The sequence below is a fragment of the Rhinatrema bivittatum genome, chromosome 4, assembly GCF_901001135.1.
Source record: "Rhinatrema bivittatum chromosome 4, aRhiBiv1.1, whole genome shotgun sequence".
Classification (NCBI taxonomy): Eukaryota; Metazoa; Chordata; class Amphibia; order Gymnophiona; family Rhinatrematidae; genus Rhinatrema; species Rhinatrema bivittatum.
This window is the reverse complement of record NC_042618.1, coordinates 148972785-148980183: the sequence shown is the minus strand read 5'-3', so window position 1 is coordinate 148980183 and position 7399 is coordinate 148972785. Positions and strand designations below refer to the sequence as shown.

Below are 7399 nucleotides of genomic sequence, written 5' to 3'. Positions count from 1 at the left end.
TTGGAAGAATGGGAATGGTGGAACTGAGCAAGAAGATCCCGGTCCAAGATGTTGACAAGAGGCTCCCAAGTATTTTCTTCCAGTCCGAATCCTTCCCAGGCTAGCAGATATTCCCACCTCCTCCTGCGTTTTCTGACATCCAGCACTTCTCGGACTTGATAGGTGGAGTCATCCTCGGAGGAGAGAGGCTGTGGTTCAGGTGGTATTCTTGACGGCCATGTCAACACCAGAGGTTTCAAAAGTGACACGTGAAAGCTGTTGTGAATTTTGAGGGATGGAGGAAGCTGAAGTTGATAGGCTAGGGAATGGACCGATGAAACAAGGAGCAAGTCAGTTAGATGGCAGCTTCAATTGGATAAACCGTGTACTTAGCCAAACCTTCTGACCAGGTCTAAGAGGTAGACTAGGTCTCCGATGACAGTCAGAGAACCTTTTGGCTGCTTGATTGTCTTTGATCAGAGCTTGCCGGGTGGAGGCCCAAAGGCGATGTAATTCTTCAGTGGATAACCGTGCTGCTGGTGACGGAATGGTCACAAGAACAGGCAGAGATGGAAGAGGTTCCTTGCCGTAGACCTCTTGGAAGGATGAAGAGCCTGTGGCTGTCGAAGGCTGAGAAATGAGGGCGAACTCGGCCCAGGGGAGTAGGTCCACCCAATCGTCTTGTTTGTTATTAATGTAGGCACGTAGGAATTGGTTGAGAGACCGGCTAGTTCTCTCCACCAGACCATTGATTTGTGGGTGATATGCCAAAGTATACTCTAGGGTGACGTCAAACGTTTGACAGAGAGATCTCCAAAATTTGGCGGTAAACTGGGGTCCTCGATCAGACAAGATGACCTTGGGTAGGCCATGCAATCGGAAGACATAGAGCATGAATAGCTGGGCTAGCTGAGGTGCTGAAGGTAAACCAGGTAGCGGCACAAAATGGGCCATTTTAGAGAACCAGTCGATGATGACCCAGATAGTGGTATTGCCTTTGGATGGGGTAAATCAACGATGAAGTCAGTCAAGATATGTATCCAAGGTTCGTTGGGGACTGGCAGGGGTTGGAGCAAACCCCGGGGCAACCCTGGGGGATTCTTGTGATGGGCGCACGAGTGGCAGGATTCGACGTAGGATTGAACATCTTTAGGCATCCCAGGCCACCAGTAATACCGACAGAGTGCGACCAGAGTCCGGTGTTGTCCCAGGTGTCCCGAGCTGCGTGAGTCATGGGCCCAAGCCAAAATCTGATTTTGTAGGCCTGGGGGTATGAATGTTCTCCTGGGTAGATCGGGCGTGGTGGCCGCCAGAAGTACCGGGAAGGGTCAGTGATGAAGCTAGGAGGTTCGGGCACATCCGTGGTGTCAAAGGCTTGAGAGAGCGCGTCGGCTTTCAAATTCTTGTTGGTAGGATGATATCGTAGAGGTCGAATCTTGCAAAGAATAGAACCCAATGGGCTTGCCGGGGGTTGAGCCGTTGTGCCTAATGCAGATATTCTAAATTCTTATGATCGGTGTAGACCGTAATCTGGTGTTGTGTACCTTCTAACCAAGGGAGCCATTCCTCAAAGGCAATTTTGATGGTGAGGAGCTCTTTATTGCCAATGGTGTAGTTACACTCTGCTGGAGAGAATTGACGGGAGAGGAAGGAGCAGGGATGTAACATCTGATTGGCAGAGTGCTGGCTGAGAACAGCTCCAACCCCTTCAGCCGAGGCATTCACCTCAACGATAAATGGACGTCGTAGGTCGGGGTGATGAAGGCAAGGCTCCAGGAGAAATGCTTCCTTGAGGCGAAGGAAGGCGGCTATTGCCTCAGGCAGCCAGTGCTTGGGGTCAGCGCCTTTACGGATCAGAGCAGTCAGTGGTGCCACCATAGAGGCATAGTTGGAAATAAAGGAGCGGTAGTAGTTAGCGAAACCTAGAAATCGCTGTAGGGATTTCATTCCAAATGGTTGGGGCCAATCTTGAATGCCTTTAGATTCTGTGGATCCATGCGAAATCCTTGTTTGGAAACGAAGTAGCCCAGAAAGGGGAGGGCTTCTCTTTCAAAGAGGCATTTTTCTAGTTTCGCATAGAGTTCATTTTCTCTGAGACACTGTAGTATCTGGGAGAAGTTTTGGTGGTGAGCAGTGAGAGACTTGGAGAAGACTAAAATATCGTCGAGGTAGATGACTACGCACTGATATAATAAGTCTCGAAAGATTTCATTCATTAAGTTTTGAAATATGGCTGGGGCGTTACAAAGGCCAAAAGGCATAACTAGATATTCATAGTGCCTGTCTCTGGTTTTAAACTCCATCTTCCACTCGTCACCCTCCTTGATACAAATTAAGTTATAGCTCTCCTGAGGTCCAATTTGGTGAAAACTTGCGCACCTTGGAGATGGTCAAAGAGTTCCGATATTAAGGGAAGTGGGTAGCGGTCCTTCAGGGTTATGCCTTTCAATCCCCATCCTTTTTACCCATGAAGAAGAACCCAGCCCCTGCTGGTGAGGTTGATTTGCAGATGAATCCTCAGTTCAGGTTTTCCTGGATGTAGCATGACATGGCCTGAGTCTTGGAGGATGAAAAGGCAAGGGTGCATCCTCAGGGAGCCTCGGTACCCGGGAGCAGGATGATTGCACAGTCAAAGGGTCAATGGGGTAGTAGCGTCTCAGTTTTTCGTTTAGAAAAAACATCTACGTAAGAAGCATATGGTAACGGTAGGTCCTGAGGAAGGGTGGTCGTGGTCAAGCACTGTACTGGAACTACCGAATCGAGACAGAAGTCTTGGCAGGCCGATCCCCATTGAACCAATTGTAGGGTTTTCCAGTCGAACTGGGGGCAATGCGTTTGAAGCCAGGGGAGTCCCAGCACGATGGGTTGTATAGATCGGTCAAGGACATGGAAGGAAAGTTGTTCTACATGAAGCAATCCTGTAGGGGTGTGCATTCGTTTTCGATGTATTGTGAATCCGCAACGTATATGCCATATTTGTTGTATTCGTGGGGGTTCCAAAACGTATGGCGAACCCCCACGAATACAACGGATAACCAACGAATAGGCCCCCCACCCTCCTGACCCCCCCCCCTCCCAAGACTTTCCAAAAGTGCCTGGTGGTCCAGTGGGGTTCCTGGAGCGATCTCCTGCACTCGGGCTATCGGCTGCCGGTATTCAAAATGGCACCGATAGCCCCTGTAATATAGTAAGGGCAAAGGCTATCGGCGCCATTTTGAATACCGGCAGCTGATGACCCACATGCAGGAGATCGCTCCCGGACCCCCCCTGGACCACCAGGGACATTTGGCTTGGGGGGGACTTGGGGGGGACTCCTGACAAGTCTTTTGGCAAGTCTTGGGGGGTGGTCCAGCGCGGGATAGGCCGTGAACCTGGAGGATGGAATGAGAAGAGCTGGAGCGTAGAGGTACTCACAGAGTAGCAGTGTTGATAACTTCCTTCGGTAGTTGAATGAAGCAGGGGACCAGAGGTCCAGGGTGCAGGATACCCTGAGTAGAATAGGCCCTCGAGGAGCGAGTACCTAGGAGCACCGAGGGTTCCTGAAAGAAAGCAGACAGGACCCCCGAGGAGCAGGTGTCCTTAAGGTTAGGCAGCTTAGCCCCGGAGAGCAAGTAGAAGCGAGATGCCCCCGAGGAGCGGGTACCTGGAGCTTTCGTGAGAGCAAGATACCCCAAAGGGCAGTGAGGGATCCAAGCGAGCAGCTTAGAAGTGGTCAGAGTAGCAAAACCGTAGTCCTTGCTAACTCATTGAATTGGAGTGGAGCAGAGGTTTAAATACCCGGAGGTACTGACATCATGTGGTGGGGCCGCCCCCAAGGTTCCTGCCATGATGTATTCAAAAACATAGGCAGTGTGCGCGCGCGTGCCCTAGGAGGCCTCAGGAAGAAGCATGGTGGATGGGGATGCCCATGCTGGCTTGGAGACGCCGAGGGTTTCAGCAGGCAGCAGCTGAGGCAGTCATCCTTCCAAGGGAGGAGGAAAAGGGTAGAAGAGAGGTGAGGCAGAGCGATCGCAGCTGTCTGCGCCCAACAGATGCAACAGATTTTAAAAACTCCAAAAACAAAAAACATCCCTAATGTAAATGCTATTTTATCTATCTTGAGGTACATCCATACTTGCAGTAAGGCACGTACATTTTACTGGAGGAAAAAGGGGTGATCTACAGGTGTTCCAGGGTGAGTTTCATAAGTATTTATTTTATTTATTTAAATTTTATTATTAACTGCTTCCCCAATTGTAAACAGAACTGTCCGAAGTGGCATACAAACTAAATATGCATAATAAAATTACAAAACTAAAATAATTTAAAACGAACAATTTTATAAAACATAAGGCTGAGAATTATATTATAATAAAAGATCAGCCATCCCCTTTTCATCCAATATTGTCCATTAGTAAAACATTTCACATGCTACTGTTTTCATAAGAAGATAACCGTTAAGACTCTTGTTGACCATTACTTAAGAAAATAACCAGTTGCCATTTTCTAAGAGGTATGCATGCATACATTACCACACACATCCAAACATTTTTACACCTGCTAATGGACTTGGGCAATTGAAATCCGACATGACACTTGTCGTCAGTTTTTGAGTGGCAGGTCTAGATGAATTGGTGGGAGTTCCTGGTGAAATGGTAGACACTCTAGATGTAATGGAGAAGGGTGCACTGGTAGAGGTATCAGCAAACTGGTGAGTCCAAGTTCGTGTATAATTAAATATTTTCAGAACAGTATACGTACCTACTTTATAATATGTGTGTCTTCCCATTTAAATTAGGGTTATCAGGTGGACATGTTATATATTTTTACATACCTAAAATATTTGCACATAGATCTATAAACTAGGTAGAGAAAGTATTTTCTGGCATTGGAAATATATGCATTTATTGTTGCGGACTGAGAGATGGACCCTTGGGCTGGCCTGGCGGAACCAGGAGCTCCACTGAAGATAGGCCGGGAGGCGGAACCAAGACTGAAGCACAGGAGAAGCTTTCACCCTGGAAGTCCTAGATCCCCCCAGGAGGAGCCCGTAGGGATCTGGACCGCTGGAACTTAGGAGACAACAGCGAGAAGAGTAATGGAAGCGAAGATTTCACCCTGGAAGTCCTAGATCCCCCCAGGAGGAGCCCGTAGGGATCTGGACCACTGGGACTTAGGAGACAACAGCGAGACGAGACAAGATGAGAATCCAGGGGTCGAGGCAGGCGGCAGGCACGGCATGTCAGAAGCAAACCGGGGTCAGGAGCCAGAAATCCACAGAGGGAGAAGATCAGCCAGAGCTGGAGCTGGAACAGGAACAATGGAAGTGGAAGGCAGGAACAGCAGGAACGGATGGCAGGATCAGCAGGAACGGAAAGCAAACACCAATGCAGGAATAAGGAAGGCAACTAGACACTCCAAGGAGAGACCTCGTTGCAAGGCCGTGTTCAGCAGTCAGACACCGGCTTAAATACTTTGCCGGCGTCTGACATCATCCAGGGGGCTGTCCAGCACTTCCGGGTGCTGGACCTTTAAAGGCTCTTCCTTCGCACGCGCGCGTAGGAGTGTGGGGGCGGAGCCAACATCGGGCCTCGGCGGCGTCTCACTCATGGAGACGCCGCAGCCATGCGGCCTAGAAGGCCTCGAACCCAGCGGTTTTGGCGTGGTCCGGAGCGAAGGTAAGCGGCCACGGACCCGGTCGCGAGGGTGGCTACCGGGACCACAACATTTATTACAATATACATGTCTACTTCCTGGGCAGAAATATGTGGCATTTTATAAAAGGAGCTTCTAGTTTTAGTTGTTTATAAGTTGTAAATTTAGATGTTTATTTTCCAGCTAATTAGGAGTTCTTTCCAGGTACCAAAATTCGGTGTTTATTGGTGTTTTTACAGCACAAGTACTAATGTTGTGTACCTTTTCTGGTTAAATCAAATATATACATTTGCACAGCTGAGGAATCATTAGCATGGAAAAGGCACATAAAGAAATCATAGGATCCAGGAAAGGCAAAGGACAGGTGAGAGAATATTAGAAGAAATAGTATTTCTCCAGTGTTTATCTAATAAACACTTGTTTTGTTGTTTTCACATTGCGGATTTTTATCAGGCTTTATTGGTTAAAACCTAAAATCAGAAGCCCTATTTATAAACTATGTGGCACCCAGCACACAGCTTACAAAATGCTTGCATAAATATCCAAACATCCCCTTATGTCCGCAAATTGTATACCATGCACAGTTTTGAAAGCTCAGCTCAGTAAGACAATGTTTTCCAACCCTTTCCTGGAGGCAGAGCTAACCTATCAGGTTCTTTGGATTTCCATAATGAATATGCATGAGATAGATTTGCACACATTGGAGACCCAGGGTATGCAAATCTATCTCATTCATATCCATTGTAGTAATCCTGAAACTCAACTGGATAGGTGTGACTCCAGGAGAGAGATGAGAAACACAGCGGTAAGCTCAGCAACATGAATACGCTTGAAGGAAGCTGCAGTAGATTGTCATCCAACTATCTTTTCAGATAAATGTCATTCAGTTTCTTTTGAGCCATACAAATTCAAGTCGTAGGAGAGGTGTGATGTGAATTCAGGGTAGAACTGCAAGGATGACATCTGCTGGTCAACTCAGATTGGCAGCTAATGAATACTTTCAAGAGGCAGTGCCCATAGTTTATAAACCAGGAAATGAGTGGACTGGGAGAATAACAAATGAAAACAGAGAAAAGAAGTGTGAAATCCTGCTGGCTACTGACAACACTTCCTTCACATCTCTTCTTAACTCTTCTGCTGGCAGCTGGATTCCATGGACGTCTGTGTAACCATGCAAGTGAATGGACTTTGCTGTGGATGCTAACAGCTCTCCTGCAAGAATCTGCAGCTCTTTCATGATCTGCCACTCTATCTGGGGCTAGCATAAGAGGTACAGGCCACGGCTGGCAAGGAGTGTGGAAGAAGAGGACAAGAGTGGGGGAAGAGCAATTAATACAAAAATGTTTTTTAAGTTGCCTTCCTGTGTCCTTGTATTTTGTCTTTCCCCCCAGTGCCCCCTCCTTTTCAGGCTTTTGTATTGCTTTAGAAGGACAGCGAAGCATACTGGGAGTTAATGTTTTGCTTGATAAAGGTTATGGATTAAGCTCAGCTGGTTTCTCTGGCTGAAACAGAGTTCACGATGAAAAGAATGAAAACAAACACAAATTGAAAAAATGTCAGTAATCTTTATTGGGCCCTGAGAATCCCTGAGCCTGCATGACAGGACACTTTCCTGTTTTCAGCAGGATAAAGGAGATTGAAACAAAACAGCACGGATCTTGGCTATTTACATCTCTTAATGAATGCTCTTCACGTCTGCGGCCCTTTGTCAATCTCCTAGTTCTGAAGGGTTTAGCTGTGAAAAGTGAGGATGGTATCACACACTCTTGTAAAGCATGCAGCAGAC

The 7399-nt window shown here is 47.4% G+C and overlaps 1 long non-coding RNA gene across 1 annotated transcript in view; it reads left to right on the top strand.

Moving 5' to 3' along the window:
• The first annotated feature begins 6690 nt into the window (after window positions 1-6690).
• LOC115089465 overlaps window positions 6691-7399 on the top strand; it is a 33314-nt gene continuing 32605 nt past the window's right edge. The window contains exon 1 of the long non-coding RNA XR_003856093.1: window positions 6691-6883. This is a non-coding gene — a long non-coding RNA (uncharacterized LOC115089465). The remainder of the gene's footprint in view (window positions 6884-7399) is intronic.